General features: G+C 33.6%; 1 protein-coding gene across 4 annotated transcripts in view; it reads left to right on the top strand.

The window, feature by feature from the left end:
* Window positions 1-25512, top strand: part of RGMB (repulsive guidance molecule BMP co-receptor b) — a 1123009-nt gene that overhangs the window by 546050 nt on the left and 551447 nt on the right. For all 4 annotated transcript variants that reach the window (XM_087861962.1, XM_045808346.2, XM_087861964.1 and 1 more), the window contains one exon: window positions 16201-16366. The gene's annotated coding sequence lies outside the window, so the exon portion shown is untranslated. The remainder of the gene's footprint in view (window positions 1-16200; window positions 16367-25512) is intronic.

Below are 25512 nucleotides of genomic sequence, written 5' to 3'. Positions count from 1 at the left end.
AGTACAGGGAAGGGGAAGGAGAAGAAGAAAAAGGGGGAGGGAAGGGAGGGGGAGGGAAGAGGAGGGAGGCAGACTGTCTTATGAAATTTTAAACAACACAAAATTCTAGGGAGATGGAAATAGAGGGCACAAATGATAAATGAAATATATGTATGATCTGGAAGGGGTGGTGGTAGAAAAAAATGGACAAAGGAAAGGGAAATTTTAGGTTTTCATTAACCCACAGGATGAAATATCTTTTAGCTTGTGGGGATAAATGTGTGTAATAGAAAGACTTTGGTGAATGTTGAGAGCATTTTTGCTTAGTAAGAAGAATCTTTCTCTAATACCCTGGTTTTTCGTAGGTAAACCAACCTTGGATATGTTTTAAGTGAATAAGTTAAATTTTTAGGATGTTTCTGGTTTTCAGTTCTCTTGGGAGAAAGCGGCAGTCCATGAAGAGTGTGTCTTTACCACCTGCAGTTAATATAATAAGTTTCCAAATATTTTCACATTGCTTACATAAGAGCACCTTCCTATAGAATCAGTCTTTCATATTAACTTGGATTTACTGTAAGGAAACTACATATATGTATATATGCGTGTGTGTTTTTATGTTTGTATACATACACAAGTAAAAAAAGACTTCCTGACTTTATTACAGTTGTTTTTTTGTTGTTGGTTTTGCAAAATTTATCTGTAATAACACACCTTTTAATATAAAAGGCATTGATAACACCACCACCACCCCCATTTAAAATAGGGCTTTTTGGTTGTAAATAGACAAGTCTATAAACTATTAGTTTAAAAGGTTTTAGATCTCTTCTGTTAAACAATTATTTTCTGTGATTACATCTGAATATAAGCACAAGCAGTGATAACATTCTGAAAGTTATTTGAAACTCAGTGTGGTATAACATAAGAAACAAAGGATTAAGATGGGTTGAGCAGACTGGGTATTTCTGCCTGTCTTGCAGTGCACTCCGGTCTACAGTCTTCCTGCTTTCACTCTGAACTGATTTGATCTGAACTTGGTCAATCAGTAGGATTCTTGGTGGTTTAGGCTTATTTGGGAATCATGTAGCACAGGGCTGTTAAAGTCCTCAGAATTGTCCCATTTGCTTTTACTTACTATCATCCTTCCCTCTAGAAAACTTACAATTATTGTTGATACCTCCTCCCCTCTCACCCTGAAAATCAGCCCGTGGCCAGCTTTGGCAGTTTCTCTGTCACATCTCTCCCCTCTAGTCTGTATGTTGGTTTTTAGTGCTGGTACCTAGAGAAGAAGCTTATTATATCTTGCTTGCCCTATTCTGGCCCATTTAATTTATCCTCCTGACAATAGCCAAATTAAATTTCTTACATTCATCTCATGTTTTATTACTTCTCAATCCAAAAAATTTAAAGATCTTCCTTCCTTAAGTCCCCATAATTTATTCCCAACCTTCTTTTCTACCTCATTTTTACTACAGTATTACTATTTTCTATACTTCAAGCCATTAAGGGACTGATTTTCAAAACATAGCCAGAAATTTTATCTTTATTCTTGCTTCCCTTATCCCTAAAGTGCCTTTTCTTCTTTTAAATATCTCTCCTTCCCAACAATAACCTTAAACCACAAAACATTTTCCAATTTAAAGGTGACCTAGAATATCTCATAATCCAGAAAGTCTTTTCAGATACAAGTCAAACTCAAGGTCAAGCTGTTTACGGACCTTGTAACCTTTGGCATGTTTAATTATAGTTATTTTTTGGCAGTTATCTTATTCCTTATTATATTTACTTTACTTTGATTTTGCTTATTCCCAGGCTTTCTGTCTCTCTCCTAAGAAGGAAGAAAATTTCTCATAGCAATCTGTTGATATTATGCAGTCATTTTACATCTAAGATGTAAATAAATTTTTGTTTTATTTAGTTGAGGTACTTCTACCAATTTATAGTTTTCCTTGACAGAAATATAAAGCAGTGCATGTTCCATAATTTTTTCACCATAGATTAAGTATCAGTTTCTTATCACTTTTATTCAGAGAAAAAGATAAATCACTTATACTCAGAACCTATTATTTCCCATTGAGTTAATTTGGTTTATACAGAAATTCTATCAGTGCTGCAAAATGGCAAACTCTCATATCTATACTTGTAAAATTGCTTTAAAATAACTTTAAATGAAAAATCAATGAAAATAATATGGTGTTTTCACAAAAGAGAAATGATGGTAATCACTCATGATTTTCTAAGGGGAAACAACATTTAGGAATCTCATTTTCTTCTGATAGTTATGGTAGAAATGAGCTGAATGCAAGTAATGAAATTCTGATCAAACACGGCTTCTATGAAATGCTGCAACAGTGCTATTTATATTTTTTTTGTAAAATTCACCTAATATTTTAATGTTTATTATTTAATGCAATATTTTTAACACATTGAGGTTTAACTTTTAGAAATAAGAAACTGGAACTCAGAGGTATTTAATGATCAGCCAAGATTACAGAGAAACTTTCAGAAATAGTACTTAAACCCTGATCTTTCACTTTAAAAAACGTATACTTATTTCAAGTCACTTGGGCTTTCCATGAAAGCCAAATTAATTCATCAGGAAGTAATAGGAATTATGGACATAAAGTTTGTTGGTTGTGCATTGGAACATACTTTTGATTTAGAGAAACTTCTCTGAGTAATACTTCTTGTCCAATAATTTGAGATTTCATTTCTTTCCATGCTACATTTACTCATTTATTATTGTTATTATTAGTTTACCAAATGTTTATTGAACGTTGCCTATGTGCCAGGAGCAATGTTAAGTGCTGGCTAGAATGATAAACAGTGCAGACACGAATCTTGTCCGGCAGATACAGTTTAACAAGGGAGGCAAAGAATAATTAGTCTCTTTCTGGCAGTGTGGGAAATCTGCTCACTGAAAATACTAAAAATTCTAGATAATTTATTTTTGATATTTCAAATTTCATATTGAATAGAGATGACCATAAATTAAGAAATACTCAGAGACCCCAGACAGAGTGAAAGTAAGAAACCAAAGGTGTTTCCTTAAGCTAACTCCTATTGTAAGACATTTCCTGGACTCAGCTGACTTTGAGATTATATTTTGATCAATTTATGGGATACATAGACTGAGGAAAGGCAAGATAAGTCTCATAGGAGAACCCCCTTAAAGCTATTTCTGCAAAAGGCTATGCCCAAAGAATAAAGGTAAATTTAGAAATAAGACATTCAGAAGAGGACACTTTGTTTTTAAGTCTGTCTCTAATCGGATAGAGGGAGAGCAAAGATCTCTCATCATTTAAAATAAAAAATTAGTCCTTGTATGTGTTTGCAGCACAAGGGTATACCACAGGTGTCACACAGGAAAAGGAGAAATGCCAACTAAAATGACATAATATTTCATAGCCATTACATAGACAAAGACTTAAATCTGTTAATATCAGGCACTGACATCAACATGATGAAATGAAACTGCTATACATGTGTATAAGGAGACTTACATTAGGATATTTATTAAAGTACCATTTGTAATAGGAGAAAAACAAAACAATCCAACTATTGATCAGTAAGGAAATAAACAGTCTTAAACACAGAAAGGAATAATATAGAACAATAAAAGTAAATAAGGAAAACATTTATATGTTTATATATGTGCATATATGTTTATCCCTGTAAATCTCAAAAATAGATAATTAATAAATCTCAAAATAGATTAAATCTCAAAAATAAAGCACTGAGGGAGAAAAGATAAGCTAAAAAGGGCATACAGAGTATATCTTTTATGTAAACTCATATATTGTTTCTGGACATAGATACTTATCTATAGATACATAGATACAATCACATTAGTGATTGATATACAACAAATGCAGGTCTGGGAAAGGAGGAAGAGGAACAGGATAAAAAGGGAAGCTTAAAATGTATTTATAGGGCACAGTTGTGCTAACAAGGAAAAATGTGATTCAAAGATGGCAAAAATTATCACTTATTAATATTATTGTATCAATCACTTATTAATATTATTGTATCATTTTAGTGTTTTCTAAATATTTGAAATATTTTATTACATGAAAATTATAAAAAGAAAATCAGTAACTGAAACTCATCATATTAACTGATTAAAGCCAAAAAATACTGTGCTTATTCTGATCAATGCAGTAAAACACTGAATAAGATTAGACTTCTACCTAAGATTTTAAATATCCTAGAAAATTAGATATAGGCAGACTTTTCTTTACTGTATGAAACAGAGCTACTAAAACAGCACAACAAATTTCATATTTCGTTATAAAATTTAGAACCACTTTTTGAAGTTGGTAATAAACTAAGTTATATCCTATTATCCCCATTACTCAAAATTATGTTGAAGGTCATTGTCAGCACAAAGAATAAATTAAAGTTAAAGGGGAAAAAAAGAAAATTTTCATTGTTTAGAGATAATCAGTTGAACCTAATGATAATTTTTAGAATTAAAATTTTGGTCCAGTGAATGCATATAAGATGAGCATACAGATATCAATGGTATTTCTCTATAGCAACAATAACTTACATAAAAATGCAATAAAAAGAAATCCCACTTTCAAAAACCATTACAGTATTGAGAAATACATCTAGCAAAATATGTTGAAGAAATGTGATCACAATTTATTAAAAAAAAACCTGAATAGTACAAAAATGACCTAATAAATATAATGGTATTCTATGATCTTGTATGAAAGCTATAAATATCATAAGGGTGTCAGTTCCCAAAAGTTAAGTCCCTAACAATGTTTATTGTGGAAAATAAATGAGTTTTTTGCTCCACATTCTTGTCAGCGTTTGATATTGTAAGGTTTTGAACTTTGGCCATCTAATAAGTATGTAGTGGTATCTTATTGGTTTTTTAATTTGCAATTTCCTGTTGACATAGGTTGTTAAACATCTTTTCATACTTACCTGTCACCTGTATATTTTCTTTGGAGAAGTTTCTGCTAAGGTATTTGGCCCATTTTTTTGGTCCAGTTGTTTATTTATTTTTTATTGTTTAGTTTTGAGTTCCTTGTATATTTTAGATAACAGTCCTTTATTAGATATACTTTTGCAAATATTTTTCCTCCAGTCTGTGTCTTTTCTTCTCATTCTCTTGACATTACCTTTCACAGACCTGAAGTTTTTAATTTTAATGAAATCTAGCTTATCAATTATTTCTTTCATAGATTGTGTCTAAAAAGGTTATCTAGAGTCTCTCCTATGTTCTAGAAATTTTATAGTCTTGTGTTTTACTTATAGGTTTATAATACATTTTGAGTTAATTTTTGTGAAGAGTGTAAGGTCTGTGTCTAGATTAAATTGTTTGCATGTGGTTGTCCAGCCGTTCAGCACTATTTGTTGAAAAATGTGGGTCTTACGGGGGTCCCTTTCTGGACTCTATTCTGTTTCATGGATCTATTTGTCTATTCTTTCACCAATACCACTGTCTTAATCATGGTAGCTTTACAGTAAGTCTTGAAGTCAGGTAGTGTCAATCCTGCAACTTTGTTCTCCATCAATAATATGTTGGCTATTTTAGGGCTTTTGTTTCTCCATATAAACTTTAGAACCAAAATGTCAATATCCATGAAATAATTTCCTGGGATTTTGATTGGGATTATGTTGAATCCATAGATCAAGTTGAGAAGAATTCACATGCTGAAAAGATTGAGTCTTCCTATCCATGAAAATGGAATATTTTTCCAATAATTTACTTTTTCTGGGGTGCCTGGGTGGTGCAGTCATTAAGCGTCTGCCTTAGGCTCAGGGCATGTCCCAGCGTTCTGGGATCGAGCCCCACATCAGGCTCCTCCACTGGGAGCCTGCTTCTTCCTCTCCCACTCCCCCTGCTTGTGTTCCCTCTCTCGCTGGCTGTCTCTCTCAGTCAAATAAATAAATAAAATCTGAATAAATAATAATAATAATTTACTTTTTCTTTGTGTTCTTTTATCAGAGTTTTATAGTTTTCCTCATATAGATCATATACATATTTTCTTAGGCTTTGTTGCAGTATTTCATTTTGGGAGGTACTGCAAGCTTTCTGAAGAACAGTTTCTTATAAATTTTAGTAAAGTTGAAGATGCAGGAATTCTACACAGAAAAAAACTCTCCTTTTGTGTATTTACTTTAGAATAAAATGAATATGGGTGTGCATACACACAAACCTGTTCAGAGTCTCACTGTAACATTGTATATAGGAGTAAATATTAAAAATGCTCATCAGTAGAAAAATGAATAAATCAATTGTGAGATAGTCATGAAATGGATTCTTACAAGGCAATTTTGATGGAACAAATGTACATATGTCAAAATGGATGAATTTCATAAATAATATATTGACTGAAAAAAGGCAGGTAGCAAATGATAAAAGCATTAAACATTATATAAACTTGTAAAGCAATGTTATATATTATTTAACATAAATATTAGAAACATATGAATATGGACTTGGAAGATTCAAAACAATATCTGAACAACAATTATCTTTGTGGGACGATGGAGGGGAAAAGATGTGCTGAGTGGGAAGATGTTTCTGCCTTATCTAGCTTTAAAAACAAAAAGAATTGAAGGAAATATGGCAACCTGTTGACATGTATTAAATCGTTAGTTTCTTATGCATTCTTTTATTTACTTTTCCACTCATTCATTGTGCCTACCTACACTATTCATTGTTTCTTTCATTTACGTGAATTTTTTTTAGAATATTTATTGTCATTCTCTGCCATTACAAGGTAAGTACCATGACAGCAGGTAACTTATCATACGTTTAAGCACCTTATTTCCTGTGTCTACTACATTGCCTCACTCAAAGCATGAGTTCAGCGACTAATAAAATGAAAAGTATGAATTTATATCAGCGCTACCATTTACAAACAGTGCAACTTGAGGCAAGTTTTTTTTAACATTTATGAGGCTCAGTTTTCAAGTCTATAAATTAGTGACAATAGTAATAGCTTTCTTATAGGATTGTAAGATTTTAAAAATAACATTTCAATTAAGACAATTTTTATTCCATTAGCATATAGAATGTGCTCAACAAATGGCAACTTTTTTTATTATTATTATTAGCGACAGGTAAGAGCAACATCCCACTTTCCAACCATTTTGACATCACTATTTGAAAATGCAGGAGGTATAGTAGACTTAAGAAAAATTCTAACAAGTGGTGCCTGGGTGGCTTAGTCGGTTAAGCGTTTGCCTTTGGCTCAGGTCATGATCCTAGAGTCCCAGGATTGACCCTGGCATGGGGCTCGCTGCTCAGCGGGGGAGTCTGCTTCTCTCTCTCCTGCTGCCCCCCTGCCCCACCTCACGTTCTCTCTCTTGCTCACTTTCTCTCTCAAATAAATAAAAATATAAAATCTTTAGAAAAAATAAAAAGAATAATTCTAACCTAAAGTCTGTTAGAGTAACCCAAGTAACTTTATTTGCAGTAACCCAAGTTACTCACATAAAAAGATTCCTTTTGCAGTTTTAGAGAAAGGTCAATCTGGTCATTATCAGATAGTTCCTTGTGTTATAATTTTAGGTCATTTTGTTACATTAAATGTAAGGACATTCAAATGTAGGAATAATCTTTCTGTTTAGAAAGATCACGCGTGTCTCAAATTTCCTGCACGTAATTTTCATCTCTATTTTTTTTTAAAGATTTTATTTATTTGTTTGACAGAGACACAGCCAGCGAGAGAGGGAACACAAGCAGGGGGAGTGGGAGAGGAAGAAGCAGGCTCCCAGCAGAGCTGGGAGCCCGATGCAGGGAATGACTGAGCCACCCAGGCACCCCCTTATCTTCTATTTTAAAGGAGTAAAAAGAATTCTCTTGTCTCAGGTTAGCCTGACAGAGCTTCAATAAGAACCTTTACAAATCAGCCCATTTCCTCCCCCACAATTTTACTAAATTTATACTATGTTCTTTAGCTAATGAATTCATTTTTCCTGTACCTATTTCATTACTTGAGGATACTAGTGAGTGATGCATTTATTATGGTTATCATTCACATTTATGCAAAAGGATTCCAATGAAAAGTGAAATGGAAGACAGAGTAGCTTGCAAGTCTTTTATCTTGTTTATTTTTAAACACAACTTGCCTTTTTTCTATAATCCTAGCAATATAATTCGGCATTTTATTTCTTAATGGCAGGACTTAACTGATAGAAGATAGAGGCTAATTGGGATGTAGAGGTGATGGATAGTTACAATAATAAGGTGAATGTCAGGCTGTAAACAGAACATTTTTAACCATCACTATTTTTCCTGCAGATTATTCAGTTTGACATGTTATATTCTCTAATAAAAAGGACATTGAAGTAGGAGTCAAGAGACTATTTATTCTTTAAGTTTATTTTGAGATCTTACCTATCTATACGCATATATTTTCATGTTTGATGTCTTAACCTTGTAAGAGGAAAATAATACTTTGATCTAGAGTGTCCTGGGATTAAGTACCTCAAAAGTCTATCAGGTTCTTGTGTGTATGGTGAAAAGCAAAAGGCAAGTGACTCATGTAAGAAGAATCAGTGAATCAGTGGAAGCAATGTGTCAAGCTATGGATTTCTCCAGTTCTCACGCTGCAGGGGAAAAAAATCAGGTTTTAAAAAAGTATTCTAATACCATCACTTGAAGATATTGGGTCATCTTGGGAAGGTGGGAAATGGCAGCCTATTAGTGAAATATCAAAGTTAAATACTCCTGCAGGTATTTCACCTTGTACTCAAGGAGGCAACTTACTCTTCTGCCAGAGTACTTATTAAATGTGACAGAAAACTTAAGTTACTAGGTTTGTAAACACCTACATGTTCTTGTTTCCATCCGTAAAACAGACAGAACTCTTTGTACGTAGTAGAGGTTCAATATCTATTCAATGAAAAAATATACAAATGGCCTGAATCAATGAGTACTTGGAATCCTTCATAACAGTGAGTGATGAAGGTATCTCCAGATCTAATTTAATGAGTACACCAGAGCCTTACAAATCACTACTAATTTCCAAAGGGCAATATTTATTCTCCCTCTCTCCCTACTCCCTTCCTTACTTCATGTCTCTTTTTTACTTCTTCAAAATCCTTCTATATCAAAAGCTTGAATTGTGACAGGGATTTGCAAGTCTGTCCAAAGTTGCTAGAAAAAATGAAGTTGCTCTTTTAGATGGTGTGAAAATTATAAAGGGCTCGATAGAGGGAAGCGGAAGAACAAATTTGTTGAACCACTGAGGCTGATGAAACCCTTTTTGGGAGCAGAGAATGACAGGCCATGAGACCTAGGTGGTGCACAACAAAGATTAGATTCTGCAGGAAAATCAGCGGAATCTGAGAACTAGCTTTACAATACCATGAAATTTCAGAGTGAAAATAGTATAACACCTGCCTTCTCAGGCTCATCTTAGATACAGTCCCTCATTCAATATTCCTTAGCTCCTTGCATCTACTGAGTTATTCAAACTGGCCTATTCTCCAATTCTAAGCCTTCCCATAATTTGTACACCTTATTGATTAAGGGTGTTTTACTGACTCCTTACATCTTATTCCTTACCTCACGTGCATTATTCTTCGAGTCTCAACTTCAATGTCATTTCCTTCAAAAAGGTAATTACTGGTCTTTCAAATTGCTTCAACCCAATCTAAACTAATTCCTTTATATTTTCATATCTTATATGCATCTAAAAAAATATTTGCCAAATTATATATTAATTTTTATGACCTTTATACCTCTGCACTATCCTGTAATCCACAAAAGCAGGAACAATGTCAATTTTGTTAATACCTTATCCCCAGTATCTGGCACATTTTTTTCTCACATGGAAGATATTCTAAATACGCATAGAATATGGAAGATATTCTTCTATAGAATATGGAAGATATTCCATGCGTATTTAAGGAAGGGAGGGAGGGAGGATGGGATTCTCTGTATTTTCTATAAAAGAAATTATGAAATAAGTTATGTATTTCCATTTGAGCGAAGAAAAGAATTGGTCTTAATTTAATCACAGATGTTTACATGGAAAAAAGTTTATATAACATATGGATCATTTACATAATAAAATATTATCATTTCAAATAAAATTTAGTAACTCCAAGGGATGATGTATATTCATGAATTAAAAAATTGTTCTTAGCGGGGCACCTGGGTGGCTCATTCGGTTGAGTGTCTGACTTTTGGTTTTGGCTCAGGTCATCATCTCAGGGTCGTGGGATCAAGCTCTGCTTTGGGGCTTCCCAATCAGCAGGGAATCTGCTCAAGATTCTCTCCCTCACCTTCTGCCCCTACCACCCCCTCTTTCTCTTTAAAAATAAATAAATAAGTCTTGAGAAAAATGTCCTTAGTTTACACATGTACATTATGTCTTGCTTTTCAAAATGATTTCCCCAAAGGTTTCAATCAAAATGGTGATATTCATGCATCCAAATCAAAAAGAAGGTACTTATTTTATCCTTTTTGTATTGTTTAAATATAAAATGTGGCTATCCTACATTTTTATAATAGATATTTCAAGATGGATTGTTGGCTGTTCCATCTCTGCTTTTCTAAAATTAGTATTAACTGTAAAACTGAAACTAGTTTTTGTAACAGTCCTGACATTTAGCCTCTAACACCTATTGGAAGGATCATATCTTCCAATAAAGCTTAAGGTCTGAAATACAGTTTTGGATACTGACACTATAGATCGGTTAATTATAATAATTATTTCATTATGTCTCCAGGGAATAGTTCATTAACAAAGGCCACTAGAGACATTTATAGCAATATTGTCCACAGTTAGCCAGGAAGGAATAATAGGGATGAGGCAAGGAAGAAGCCTTGGGCTTCAGTCAGGAGAATTGAGCCATAGTACTAAAGATACTTTCCATAGTACGATACTGTGTGACTTTGGGCTAGAAGAGTTCAACTCTGTGTCAGTTCTCTCAGGAATAAAATAAAACAGCCGCACTAGATAGAGCCCAAAATCCCTTCTAGTTTTTAAACTTCTATGTATACTTTTCTTTTTTTAAGTTTGTAATGATGACATTTTGCTATCCTAGGAGATACAGTAAAGCATGACCATTCCCTCTACAGCTCTATCATTTTCAAGTTCATCTCCATGAATAAAACTGTGGGGCATGTCCACATTTGAGAGTGCTATCCCAGTAGACTCTTGGGGGAATCAAAGGAGAACTCAAAATTTCCAGATTTACCCCTTAATTCTCAGATGAGAAAACTGAAGTCACAGATGGCACATGCTCAGCGTCTCGTACTGAGTGTACAACAGGCCTGAGAGTGGAACCCATGGATGTTGACTTCCGTTCCATTGTGATTATCATTCACAGCACTGCCTGGTTATAAATGACGATACTCCATCTCTTGCTGTGGATTCTCAATTTCTTAATGTAAAATTAGTTTTAGTCCTCTAAAGCCATATGAGTAGAAGGAATTATTAACAGTCCTTGAAATATGGGGAAGCACATAATGAGTTTATAAAAAGATACTGAAATTAGTAATAATTATGAAATGCACCCTATCAACAAAAATGTACACTATCCACAAAAAAAATTAATTACCTAAAAATTATTAAACTTATAAGTATGTAATTTGTGGATTTAGCACTTATACATTAATCAAATGGATTATTCATTAACTATTTGCATATTTCCCATTTCTGTAAATCACATGTATATGCTACATCTAATTATATTTATTGAAATAATTAAATTCTCTGTCTCTTTTACCTAAATTACACATATTTAAAATACTATTATGAAAAGAACATAAACATATTTTTCATTAGCCTGCCTTTCTGGGGTTATTTTGGCTGTGTTTTAAATTTCATCATTATATTCTTTACATATTTTAATATATTGATGGTTGCATTCAGTTTCATTTAGCTTCATTATATAATTTAGATTTCTAAGTATAGCAACTTAATGTAGTATCTAAATCTTTTCTGTAAAATTCCTCATAAGGTTTTGCAAGTTATTCTGTATTCTTCCTCTGTCTCTGCTGGTCAAATAATGTATCTCTTTCCTGGGTAAATTTTGACAGAACAAGTCACAAAAAATTTGTCCAAATGTTTGATTTTTAGTAAACATTATTAATTTCTATTATATTCCTAAAAATAATAGAAATGGCCCTCAAAAATTGAAATAATGTTGCTTACTTTCAAAGCAACCTGGGAGAAATTTTCATTTTTGTCCCTGAAAGCAGAAGCAGTTTGTAATGATTTAAAGGAATAAATTAGGCTTATTTTTCTCCTGAAATGTTCAGACTGAAATAAAAAAATAAGATAAAGTTTTCTCTTTTTTTCCTTGTTTTTTTTTTCTGATTAATGAATTATTTAAACAGTATTTAGTACTATTCTGTTAGAAAATTATATTTGCATGTATATTCTCTGGCTTATTTTTGAGAAGACTTGAGATGACTGCCATGATTTTTTATTCCTTTTCCTTTCATGATGAAAGTGCATAACAGAAACTCTAGAATCTATAACAAGTATGGAATGTCACTTATTTATTCATCAATGACTTATTAAGCATATACTATATACCAACACTGATCTACATGTCAGCATCATTTTGAGCAAAATGGACATAATCTTCAACTTAATTGGGGAAGAGGGGGAGCACAGAGAAGGGGAACTATGGGATTAAAATGCAGTGTGATATTATAGTGCTCCTTTAGTACCCAACCTAGGGTGGTCCGGAAATGTTTCCAAAGAAGGTAATGTCTAAACTGAGCCTCGTGGGTGTATAGTCATTACCCAGTTAATTTTGATAAAACATCCAATGTAGCTGTAAGCAAAAAGAACAAGAAATGTGACATACGTTTTTAGTGGCTAATGTACAGAATTTGAAGGAAACAGTGATAAAAAGGACACTGGAGAGGAATACAAAGATTAATCATGAAAACTCTTACAAACAGACCATCTTAAATAGTTTTAACTTTGTTATAAAGATAGCAGGAATCCTTTCAAGTATATAAGCACATAGATGACATGTTCAGAATTAGTTTATTAAGATTCCTCGTTGTCACAGGAGAAGTTATCATTGAGGTGGAGTTAGGCAAGAATAGAGGCTAACACCAAGTAATACAGGCAAGATTACTGAAGTAATACAGGCAAGAGATGGTGATAATATAGAACAGGGTGTGGTGATAAGTTGAAGAGATGCGTAAGAAAAAGAGAGTCAAACTTTAGTCAATGCCACTGTTGTCTCTGCTAAGTTTGGTTTGGTCAATTCAATGCCAAAAAACCAGTCAAACCTATTCCACTAAGTGACAGAAATGGCCACCCAAATTAGCACAGATACCCAAGTAACTAAATACATGTGCTTATACAAATGACTGACTACTCTTGTGAAGAGACTAGTGACAATACTTCAAATAACTAAACAGTTATATACGAACTGATTAATTAGTACTAATTAGATAAATTATTACAAATCCAGTGTATGCCATGAAGGAAAAACGTGCTTCTCATTGCCATCTTAAATTGCTCTTAGTTTTTATTACTTTTCCTACAATGTATGGCCATGCCTGATCTTTCTTTTCAAAGACAAGAAGGGTAAGAGTATGGACATGGTGTTCTGGGCAATAGAGCTGCTAGATAGGCACTAAGAATGTGATGGAAGGAAAACATTTGCTAAATGTTACAATAAAAAATTAAAATAGGGAACCAAAGAAGAATCCAGATGAACAAAGATTAGAGTAACTATTAGATCATAGGTGAGAAGTAGGAAATTAGAAAAGTATGTGTTCTTTTGAAAGATTTGGTTCTGAAGGTAGAGTTGTAGATCACTAGCTTCAATAAAGGCAAGTTATAAAAAGGTTTTGAGTTTTGTCAGTTGTGGGCATTACTTATGTTTGTAGTCTCAGGGGAAAGAACCAGAATGAAAAGCTGAAGATAAAAGAAAGCCTTTTAAAAAATTGATTCATTTGAGATAGAGAGCAAGAGAGAGAGCACAAGCGGGGGTGGGGAGGGTCAAAGGAAGGGGGAGAAGCAGGTTCTACGCAAAGCAGAGCACCCAATGCAGGGCATGATCCCAGGACCCTTGGATCATGACCTGAGCCAAAGGCAGATGCTTAACAGACTAGCCACCCAGGTGCCCCAAGAAAGTCTTGATATAATAAATGAATTACAGTCTTGGATGAGAATGCAAAGGATAAGAGCAAGGAGTAGAAACCAGATAGTTTGTTATGAAGTGGAGTCTTCCCCTGAGCCTGAAGAAAAGGAGACAAGATGGTGAGAATGGAGATCAGTTGAGAAGAGTAAAGGAAGTTGAGGGAGTTTATACCTCATGACACCGATGGTCACTATGTAAATACCCATCTCAACAAATAAACCACACGTATTCAAATTCAGAAGGAGTCAGAGAATCATACAAAAGGGGCATTGTCTTCTGATGAATATTGTGGCTTCTCAGATTCAGTAGCAAAGGAGAAACAAATAATTTTTGCAGCTATTACAGTCTTTTAAGAGGACTAAAAAAAGAAGTAATTTTGGAGTGCTGGTTATGTGCTATTTTCTGTTTCCAAATATTACTAAGTAATATATTAGCTGATAGGTAAATAAAGATAATACACTAATTAATTCAAACTACCTCAATACTCAAATTATAGAATATAGTCATAGAGAACCATAGTATTTATTCCAATTTAATCTCTAATAACAATGATGTTCCAACTTGGTGTGAAAATGTAAAAGAGACAACACCATTCTTCCACCAAGAGAAGGAAGACATAAAGTGAAAGAATCAGTAGTGAAGTTGGATCAGGTGGGCCAGAAAATCTGAGGGATGGAACATAAATTGCTACTAGATAATGGCTGAAGTAAACAAACTTGAAGGATTTGGTTGTTCAAAAAGAAAAATAAAGCCATAAAATATTTGATAATAATGCAAAATAGATTTAGTAGGAGTGACAAAAATATAGGTAAAAGAAAGAGAATACCTAAAAGAAAAAAAAGAGAAAAGATAAAGGTCTAATTTATACAAATCAATTCAAAATGGTGAGAGATTTATCTGTTTTCATCACAATAAGGAGAAATGTATGGCTTATGTAACTTGACCTACACAAATGACATGAATGAAAACAACTGGAACTCAAATTGATGTCATTTGTGCTTAACCCAGATTTAACAACATCTCACTTCGTGGTTTGTGCACTTATTCCCAGCTTCTAGTCAACTTAATATCTTCTTCTGACCATTAGCCTTGACTACTGGAACCAATTTTCCTCATCAATGTGGAAGACAACATTGTACTGGTAAAGCAAGAAATCAGACAAAAAAGTTATTGGTCAAAAATTCCCAAAGAAATAGGTGAATAAACTCAAAGGCAAGCAGGTAGATGGTAAACAGAAATGTGAAGAGGGTAGCCAAACTGGATTTATTTGTTCAGCAATTATGGATTTGTTTCTACTTTGTGCTAAGTACTGTTTTAGGAATAAGATCAGCTAGAGACTTCTGGCTATGCCAGAAAGCAAAGAAACTCTCAAAGACTAATGAATCTTATCAAAAGGACAAAGGAGCCAAAGGAAGTGGCACCCATTGGTCAAAAGTGGAACTATTTGAACATCAAAAAGAATAATGAATGCAATTGATTGTGCAAATTGAATATACAGGAAGTCATTTGTCCTGATACTAAACAAGAGAGAAGGCAGCCTGGGGTGCCTGCGTGGCTCAGTTGATTAAGCATCCAACTTTTGATTTCTGCTGAGGTCATGATCTCAGGATCATGAGATCGAGCCCCGCATTGTACCCCGCACTCAGAGAGGAGCCTGCTTGTCTCTCTCCCTCTGTTCCTCTTCCTACACACACACTCTCTCTAAATTAACTAATTAATTAATTTTAAAAATAAAAAAAAAAAAGAGGAAGGCCCTCTTATTCTCTCAAAAATAGCAACAGCAAGAATAACAACACATTCTACAACAGAGGAAGTAAGCAGGCAGCAATTTCTTTCTTGGCAATTAAAAATTGAAAGAAAATAGACATTCATTTTTTCCTTTACAAATTATTTTTTATTGTAAGCTGTCTTAGCTTAGGCTGCTATAACAAAGTACCATCAATTATGTGGCTTAAGCAACAAACATTTATTTTTCATTGTTCTGAAGTTTGTGAAGTCTAAGATCAAAGTGGGACAAATCTGGTGAACTCTAGTGAGGGTAAGTTTCCTGGTTTACAGATAGGCATCTTTTTTTTTTTTTTTTAAGATTTTATTTATTTATTTATTTGTTTGTTTATTATTTATCAGGGAGAGAGAGCACAAGCAGGTGGAGTGGCGGCTTCCCGCAGAGTGAGGAGCCCCATGTGGGACTTGATCACAGGACCCTGGGATCATGACCTAAGCTGAAGATAGATGCTTAACCAACTGAGCCACCCAGGCATCACTGGCCATCTTCTTATATCCTTACATGGTGGTGAGTAGAGAGTTCTGGCTTCCTCTTATAAAAGCACTCATCCCACGCATGAGGGTTCTTTCTCTACCCAATCACCTCCCAAAGCCCCACCTCCAAGTACCACAACATTGGAAATTAGATTTCCACATATGATTTGAGGGGGGTGGGGCACAGATATTCAGACCATAGCATAGCCAACTAGCTCTAGTTTGCTTAGTTGATGAAGGACAATCTTTTCATGAGATTTAAAATAAATGTGGAAGAAATTACAGAATTAGAAAACAACCATTTTGTAACTCCTAATGAAACTGCTGATTCAGTCATTAATCATTAATTCATTAAAATACTATGTGAGAGGTTGATTAGGATCTTTATATGGAGCAACCAGGTTGTCACCAACTGAGCCTCCGTGATGTTAGCATCACTAAAAATGAAGCTAAGAGATAGGCAGAGTCCTATCTGTCTTCATTGTGTCAGATCATTAAAATATAGGGCAACCAGATAGTATTTCCTAATATATACAACACACAAGAGTTGTGGAGTTGAGTTGCCAGAAGTTTATTTGAATCCATTTAAGTCTCTAGAGCTAATCTCTACCTCCTGGAAATGAAGAGAATAGAGGAATATTAAACAATACCCAAATAAATAGCTACACTAATCTAGAATGTGGATGAATCAGCTTCATTCTCTGAGATTACTTTCTGGTTTCTGTGATAAGCTACTGATGTGGGTGACAGAAGGAGGAAAGAATGCTCTAGGGAGAAAACATAAAACTAAATAAATAAAATGTATGGACCTTGCTTGGAATTTTACTTGAAGAAACAAATAAAAGACATTTTAGCACAATTGAAGAAATTTGATTAATTACAGATTGGGTAGAAAATGACAATTGATAATAGTGTTAATTTAAAAGTATGGTAATACAATGTTTATGTAAGAAAATGTCTATATTTTTTAGAGATGCACACTGAGATAAATAAGGGTAATATGCTGTGTATAATTTCTTTTAAACTTGTTTAGCAAAGAAAAACTTAGATGAAGGAGATATAGCAAATCTTGATCTAAGTGATTGGTATGTGGGGGTGTTATACCATTCCTATTACTTTTGTGTATATTTGAAAAAATCCATGATATTTTTTATAACTGTTGCAAAAATCCAGGTAAGAAATGAATGTGGGCTCGGCGTGAGTAGTTGTTATGGAAAGATTTAAGAACTATTTAAAAGATGGCCTACGGAGTTGCTAAAAGAATTGATAGTTGAGATGGTAGAGATGAGTGAAACTGGAGAACTTGATTTTTTGAATGCTAAATGTGGAGGAGTACCTATATACTGACTGTGGAGCAGTGGTCTAAAGGAAACAGTATCTGATATTCAAAAGGACACTGATTTAAACTCTGTTCCTTAGTGTACATGGCATAGAAAGCTTAATCAGGCTCTCCTCCTTCTAGCCAGCCTCACCCACTGCCATGGCTTCAGTTCTAAGCCACCCATCAGTAGGTCCCATATCTGCCTCATCAGTCTGAATTCCACACTAATTCTTGATAACACCAATTAGATCACTCCTAGAATTCTCAAGCTTGACCTCTTAGAAACTATTGTATCATCTTTTCTACTCTCCATCTTAACCCCCAAACTGCTTCTTCTCCTGTATCCTCTGTTAATGACTTAATCATTTCCTCGGTTATCCAACATAGAAACCCAAGTTGATCTTGTCTCTCTGTTCTCCCTCGCTACCCCCCCCTTACTTCATCCATCACAATGTCCTGTACCTCCAGAACATCTCTGATATTTGTCTTCTCTTTTCTACTCCCACTTCTAAAACCTACCATATAAAGTCAATTAGACCACAATCAGAGTCCATCCTGCCTTTTCAACCTCATCTCTTGCCACATCTTCTTATGTGTTAGTAGGTTCTATTCATGTGTTCTGGTAAATGAGTCCCAGAAGACAATATGTTCCTTTCTTCTCCTGTACCTTTGCTTAAGCTCTCCCTTTTTTCCATTTATTTATAGTAATTTTTAGTCATCCTCTAAGCCTTGCTTGAATCTTTGCTAATCTCACTCTATACTGCCAGCCAGAGGACCAACTCATAGCCCTCCCCTCTGTACTCCTGTAGATGTCTCAGTAGGCGTGCTACCACCTTCTAGTGCTGAGTTAGTTGAGTGTATGTCTCTTACCTCCTCTATACTGTGAACAAATTGAGGACAAAAAGCTTGTCTTACCCATTTTGATTGTCTTGTCACTCAATGTCAGACATACATTAATGTTCAATTACTATTACTTGAATTGTGTTATAATCTAGATTTTCTTTTGAAAATAAGTGTGATGAGTTTTGACTAGTAAATTAAGGATAAAGTGTAGATAAGCCTTCCTTCTTTTTACCTTATTTAATTAAATAAACATATAGCTTAGTCATTACAGACTGAAATAAAATAGTCCATGCTAGACTTTCTTGGGCTCATTTGAAAATCCTGTCCTGATTTCTTTTCAAGATTATGAAAGAGATGTTTCCTCAATTGATTTTTTTTCCTAGTGTCATTCTCCTTTCTGTATTTCTGCCTAAATCTGCTTGTATATGTATCTGGTAGGAGAGATTATAGGGACAATATGCTTTCTCTCTATTTGGTAAGTGACTAGGTCATTAACAAAACTACTGTAGCTGAGGGCAGGTAGGTGTGCACTTTCTTGTAAGGACTGCCCCAACGTGACTGTTCACTGGCCAGTTAAGAATATGGCAATAACATTAGACTCTACACAAAAGAAAGGAGGGATACTGATTTTACCCTTGTCTACCCATAAGTCAGATTGTATCTTAACATTTCAGAGTTAAACACAATATTTCTCAGAATTTAGCTCAAGTTACCATTTCTGAGATCACTTTTTATGGATTCACGGGGCTTCTTTTCTACTCAGGCTTAGTGTTCACATGTGGGGGACTCCTTTCAGGTAACTCTGTTACTGCAGGGTAACAGAACTGGAAAGACAGCCCGAGCTTTATCCCTAAGTCTCACCTGAATCATGTTAGATGTTACTGCTTACCTGAGAGACACAGAGAAATGTGGTAGCAGTTAAATAGGAAGAGGGAAGAGGCTATGGGAGGGCAGGAAGTATGGAAGGAAAATACTTGCCAACTCCTTTCAACCTATATCTTGGTGATGATGGAAGGATGAATTAAAGAATGTACTGAGAAATCCCAAGTACATAGAAATCCCTAGACAAACTTTATTCTCTATAGCTGAAATGGGCATTACTTGTGTCACATGGGATTACATCATAGTTTTTACCCATTCTACTGGGTTGTTTCTCCTTTGAATGTTGTTTATTGTGCAAACAAAGAGAAATAATGAAATGGACAATATGATATGGGTTTATTTGGTATTGAATCTGACGTGTCTTGTATTTTCTCTTAGACTACCCAAGTCAGTTCATAAAGAACTATGGAAACATCCTCAAAATACAGATCAATACACATATAATGAAAATTAAAAATTAAATTTATCGAAGGCAGTTACTCAAATTCACCGAGAGTTCTGAATTAGTTGTTGCTGAAGTCACTGCCTGTAAAGAGCAAAGGAGATTACAAACTATCTTCAGCCTTTTGTTAAACAATGGAGTATTTTTCTTTACTATTTTGAATCTAAGATGAGGAGGACTCAAAAGACTTGTGTTAATGATTTTATTTCTCAGAACAGAAAGAAACCTAGTTCTTTATCCAACTTCATAAGCAAACGATTAGAAAGGAATATAAAATAATGAAGATAGTCTGCGGGAATACTTTTCAATGTCAAGTTGGGGAATGTATTTTTTGAAAAGGGTCTAGAAGAAGCTGAATAGGTAAAGAGTGCAGCATTTAAACATCACTCTTATACAAAGGCTAGAAATTATACTGAAAAATGAAAATAGTTGATTACACATAGTGGTAAATTGGATGATTTTTAGCATTATAAAACAATACCTCTACAATAAACAATTACAAGGAAAATTGCTTGGTGTAGTCCTGCCCTTATAAAACTTGAAATTTTGGCTACTATCTTAAAGAGTGAAGCTGTAGTCACATTCCTGGGCATATGTAATATCTCTGTAGGTATCAAAAGTTGACCCTAAGTATATTAAAAATTGAATCTCTTGGGAAGTGATAATGTGCAGAATTAGCACCTTTACTCTAAACAGATAATCCACAGTGATCCTGGAGATGTGTTTACATAGCACACTTTGAAAAGTCATTGAAGATGGAAAACAGCCAAGTGAATTATTTGTGACTTTCTCCTGAGAGCATATTGAAGAACAGAGAACACACTAAAAAAGAAATTACACCTGTACATTTTAGAACAGGAATCTAACACCAAGGTGTTTTGTTCCAAACTTAATCTCCGGGGAGTGGCAGAATATTTCAAAAAGATTTTGCTAACTTGTGGCTTTAGTTCTTAAATTTCCTTTAGCTGTTTTTAAATGCAGTCTTAGGGTGTGTTTGCATCCATTATCTACAGCTATTTGCTTTGGCATCTTGCAAAAAGTTTCAGTGAAAGAGTGATTCCTTCATTCTGCTCATGTGTGCTTTAATATTGAGGCCTTTGCAGGAAGTTGGTTGTCAGCCTCTGATAGAAGATCCTATTAGAGCAATCAAAACCATTAGAAAACAAGTTTGTTTTTTTTTCTCAGCACTCAAGCTTAGATAACATTAGCCTAATTTTTAGAAACTGCCAGATTTCTTTTTAGAGTTTAGACCTTCTATTTTAAAATTAAATTTAAAACTCCTACAAATATTGTTGGTAACAATGCTCTTTCTCTACATAAAACTCCTTGCTGGGATTGTTTTAAAGTTCTTAACAGAAAGATTTCATTTAAAATTTTCAGTTACCATGCAGTCTACATAATGAGATAATTTTGTATGTATATTTATTTCAGTAACATCAAGAATATATTTCCTTCACCGTACTTGAAAGTTCTAGCACTGATTTGTGACAAAATAGAATAAACTAAGGTCTACAAAAAATGAAATTATTTTATATGTATTCCCATCACATTTTTTGTTAGTGATCATTGATGTGGTATCCAAAATTATGTGCCTGAAAAAACTGAATAAGAAAAAAAGGATTATCAAAATAACATACTTATGAAGACTGGTTGCCAAAATTAACACTAATATATACATATGTTTAAAAATAGGAAAAGATTAGCCTCTGTGAACTTCTGTCATCAATTGTGTTGGGAATTGGGCCAAATTCTGTCTTCGTTCGTGAACAGTTCATATTCAGATACATGGGGAACACTCCTTAGAGTTCTAGGCCATAATTTTTCCTACTACCTACAAGCAGGACTGTTTATAAAAGCAGTCCTGTAAAAGGGCTGTTCCTTGTATTCCAGAGAAGTAAACACTGGTGTAATTTTTAAATTACAGCTATTGAGGTTCACAAACTGAAATTGTAAACATAAGTTTGCCTCACTCACATTGGTTCTTAAAGATTCATATTCCTTGAAGCTCCCTACATGGTAAGAAATTGTGTTGGAATGTGGAGAAAAAGAAACGTTGGAAGGTTTAAAAATATTTTTAGTTTTTCAAATGAGCTGTTACTTTCCTTACATGACTATTCACCTTTTATTTTGAGACATTGGAAAGTTCTTAATATTTTTTTGGTTTATTTTTATGGGTATAGCAATGGATACTCTTAAAAGCTATATAAACTAGCTTGCTATTAATAAAATAATGATAGCTATTATTAATTGAGTGCTTATCATGTACTAAACAATGTTCCAAGAATTTTATGCATTATTTTGTTGAGTATTGGCTTTTGTTAAATATCATTCAAGGTGGGCTATAAGGAGGCAGTAGATATATCAAAAAACATGCACATAAATAAATTGGCAGGGAAGCCAAACTTCAAAATGGTTCTAGTTGTTTTTTGGTCTGTTACAGGTTATAACAGTAAATAATGATCATATATCCTAGATTTTCTGGAATTGGACTAAATTAATATATATTATTTTTCAGTTTAAGATCATATTTAAGATTATTGAATATCACAGTCTTAGAAGACTGGTCCAGTTTTCTTCTTTACATAAGATTCCCAGAAATAAGGCCAGAAAAGTAGAAGGGACTATTGAAGATAGGAATGAAATCTGGCTTTTACTGGCTAACTTCAAGTAAACTTAAATCTTCATAGGGTCTCTGGAATCAGGACTTATTCAGGGAGTTAGATAAAGTGCCTCCAGAAATTGCAAAACCACTAAAAATTTGAGAAGGTCTTGAGACCGTACAGACAGATGATACTTGTACAGAATGTGGAGGGATCTTCCTCAGTGGATGTTATTTGCCTAGGACTATTAACACTATGAACCAAGATGAGTCCAGATAACAATGAATAGAAATCAGCTGTTTTTATAACAGGAAAAATGAGTAGAGTAAAAAAAAAATTCAAACAATAAAACAAGGTACAAAATGATGTCTCCCTGCCAACTTTAGCCATCTGTGTCTCAGTGGCAAACATGATTTTACTTGTTTCTGTATCATTCCAGGCATTCTATGCATAAAGAATTTATGACCCTTCATTCACTTTACAAAAATGCAAAATAGGAAATGTAAATTGTTGAAATAGCAGAACATTGTGCATATTATCTTTTAAAGATCATTCCAACCAGTATATATAGTCATTCTCTGAGATGGCTGCATAATATTCTATTGCATGGATATAACATAATTTATCCATCCAATGTCTTGCCATCACATATTTATTTAATTCTGGTTTTCTGACATCATAAACTATGCTGCATGATCTCTATGTCAATTTATATTCACATATCTTAAAAGGAGAATTGCAAAGTCAAGGTGCATGCATAGTTTTATTTTTCATAGATATTGCCAAATTTTTCTCCTGAGAAATTGTAACAATTTGCATGCCTATAATCTATGTATGGGTGTTTGTTTTTCCAGTCAGAGACCAAACAAAGTATTATCAAACTGTTTGATCTTTGCCAAGCTAGCAGATGAAAAATGTTCTCTCATCTTTAATTTGCATTTATTTAATTTTGAATGCTACTGAGTACCTTGTCTTAAGCTTAAAGGATGTTCTTATACTTTTTATGATTTATCTGAACATAACCTTTGCAAATATTGTTTCCCATCTATATTTTGTAATTAATTTTTGGCATGCAGAAAATTTTAAACTTTGTAAAGTTATATATTTACAAAGTTAAAACTTTGTAAAAAGCTAAACATATATATATACTTTGTGTGTGTGTGTGTGTGTGTGTGTGTGTGTGTGTGTGTGTGTGTGAAATCAGAGAATTTTGGTATAGCCACACAAACTCAGTCTAAGGAGTTTTTTGTTATTTAATGTTATTTTCTTGAGCTAGAGTTGATAAAGTTTTGTGTTCAAGATAAGCTTGAGAATAAAATTGCCATTTTTTTTCCTTTGATAACCTGTCTGGACCCCTCCTTATGTATTCCTGTTGGCCTTTATGCTAGGAAGCACAAAGTTAAGAGTTGCTCTCATTACAGCAATGATTCTTAGGCTTGACTTTTGTAAACTAACTTTTAATTTTTATCTTTGTGTTTAATTACTTCTACCTGTGCTTTTTAAATGTTTTATTTCATACCTTTAGATATGGGAAGACAATAGTTAAAATTTTAAAGCACTTTACATATTTCTATCACATATATTAATTAAAATTTTAAAGCACTTTACATATTTCTATCACATATATTAATTTGATTACCATATTGGGTAAATTCTCATTTTTATTTTGTTAGGAAAATTTTTGAAATATTTGAAAATTAATGACTTTGTGAAATAACATAGATAATAAGCCAACCCAAATATTTTTATTTTAAATGTACTGTGCTTTCTACTACGTTACTCTTTTCCACCCTAATAAAGTTTATATATATATATATATATATATATATATATATATATATATATACACACACACACACACACACATATATATAATATATATTTATTTATTTTATCTAAGAATAACAAATGCCGTGTTAATCGTTCAGGTTGTGCTTTAATACTAACCACCTGAGAATGACGTTGGGATATACAGATTCAGATTCACAATATGCATAGGAAAGAAAGGACCTTGTGAAATTCCTCTAGGGGAATTTAGAAAATGACCTTTAAATATGATGATTAATTAAAATATATTTTTTAGGATTTGAAGTAGATCTTAGACAAGTCACATGCTTGCCAAATAAAAGAGATGAATGATAATATAGTTTGACATTCTCAGATTAAGTTCCAAATAATCTGAGGTATTATTTTTCACCACTTAAATTGATTTAGATTCACATTTAATACCCAATTAATGCCGATATCACTTTTATTGTATATTTTAATTATTGAAGCCCTAGATGGTAATTAAGCATTTTAATTCCTCCCAAAGCATCCATTATGGCTTTTAAGCAATAGCTCTTTTCCATTTTTTTCCTTTAAGATAGTTCTTCTTTTTTTTTGATACACCAAATGTGATCCCACCTAGAGCACACAAACTTCAGTTCTTTGATAGTTAAGTATATCTTTCACTGTTCCTCATCTCCATGTTTCTGTTAGCTCCAAGCATTAGTGACGGACCTGTTCCGCTGTGAGCATCATACCATATTCACACTCAGGCTTAGATCTTGACTTCAGCAGTTTTTTGTTGCATTTTATAAAAATAAGGCATCTAACAAATTTATCTCTTAGTCCCTTTCAGCTCTAAAGTGTTAGAACCTTGTGAATCATCCACCAAGAACTAGAATCTAGGTGTATTTGAGAAACAGTTGGATTTCAACCTAGAAGTCATCTTGGCTTTTTATCAGAAGACATGCATGTTTTAAAATTCTTCTGTATAAGATAGACTGACTTTACTATTAGTATGATTTTTTTTTTCTTTTTGTATAAAAATTTCTCAGTTATACCTTAGGAAACAAAGCCACTTGACTATATAACCCACACACAACACTAGAAACTGTACTGTCTTCTGAGTACCAGGTAATTTCTCACCATATCCATCTGTATCTGACCCCCTCAGTTCACATTTTTATACTTATCTTACTTCTCATTTATAACTTCCATTTCTTTTTTCCCTAACTTACTAAAATAAATGTTTACTTATCACACAGAGTTCAATCTTCTAAAATAATGTAAATATTTCCTTCTGAAGCATAATAAAAGTTGTTCTG

The sequence above is a fragment of the Ursus americanus genome, chromosome 5 (genome assembly GCF_024610735.1).
Source record: "Ursus americanus isolate L20-20 chromosome 5, mUrsAme1.1.p, whole genome shotgun sequence".
Lineage (NCBI taxonomy): Eukaryota > Metazoa > Chordata > Mammalia > Carnivora > Ursidae > Ursus > Ursus americanus.
The sequence above is the reverse complement of the archived record's forward strand: the minus strand, read 5'-3'. Positions and strand labels throughout refer to the sequence as shown.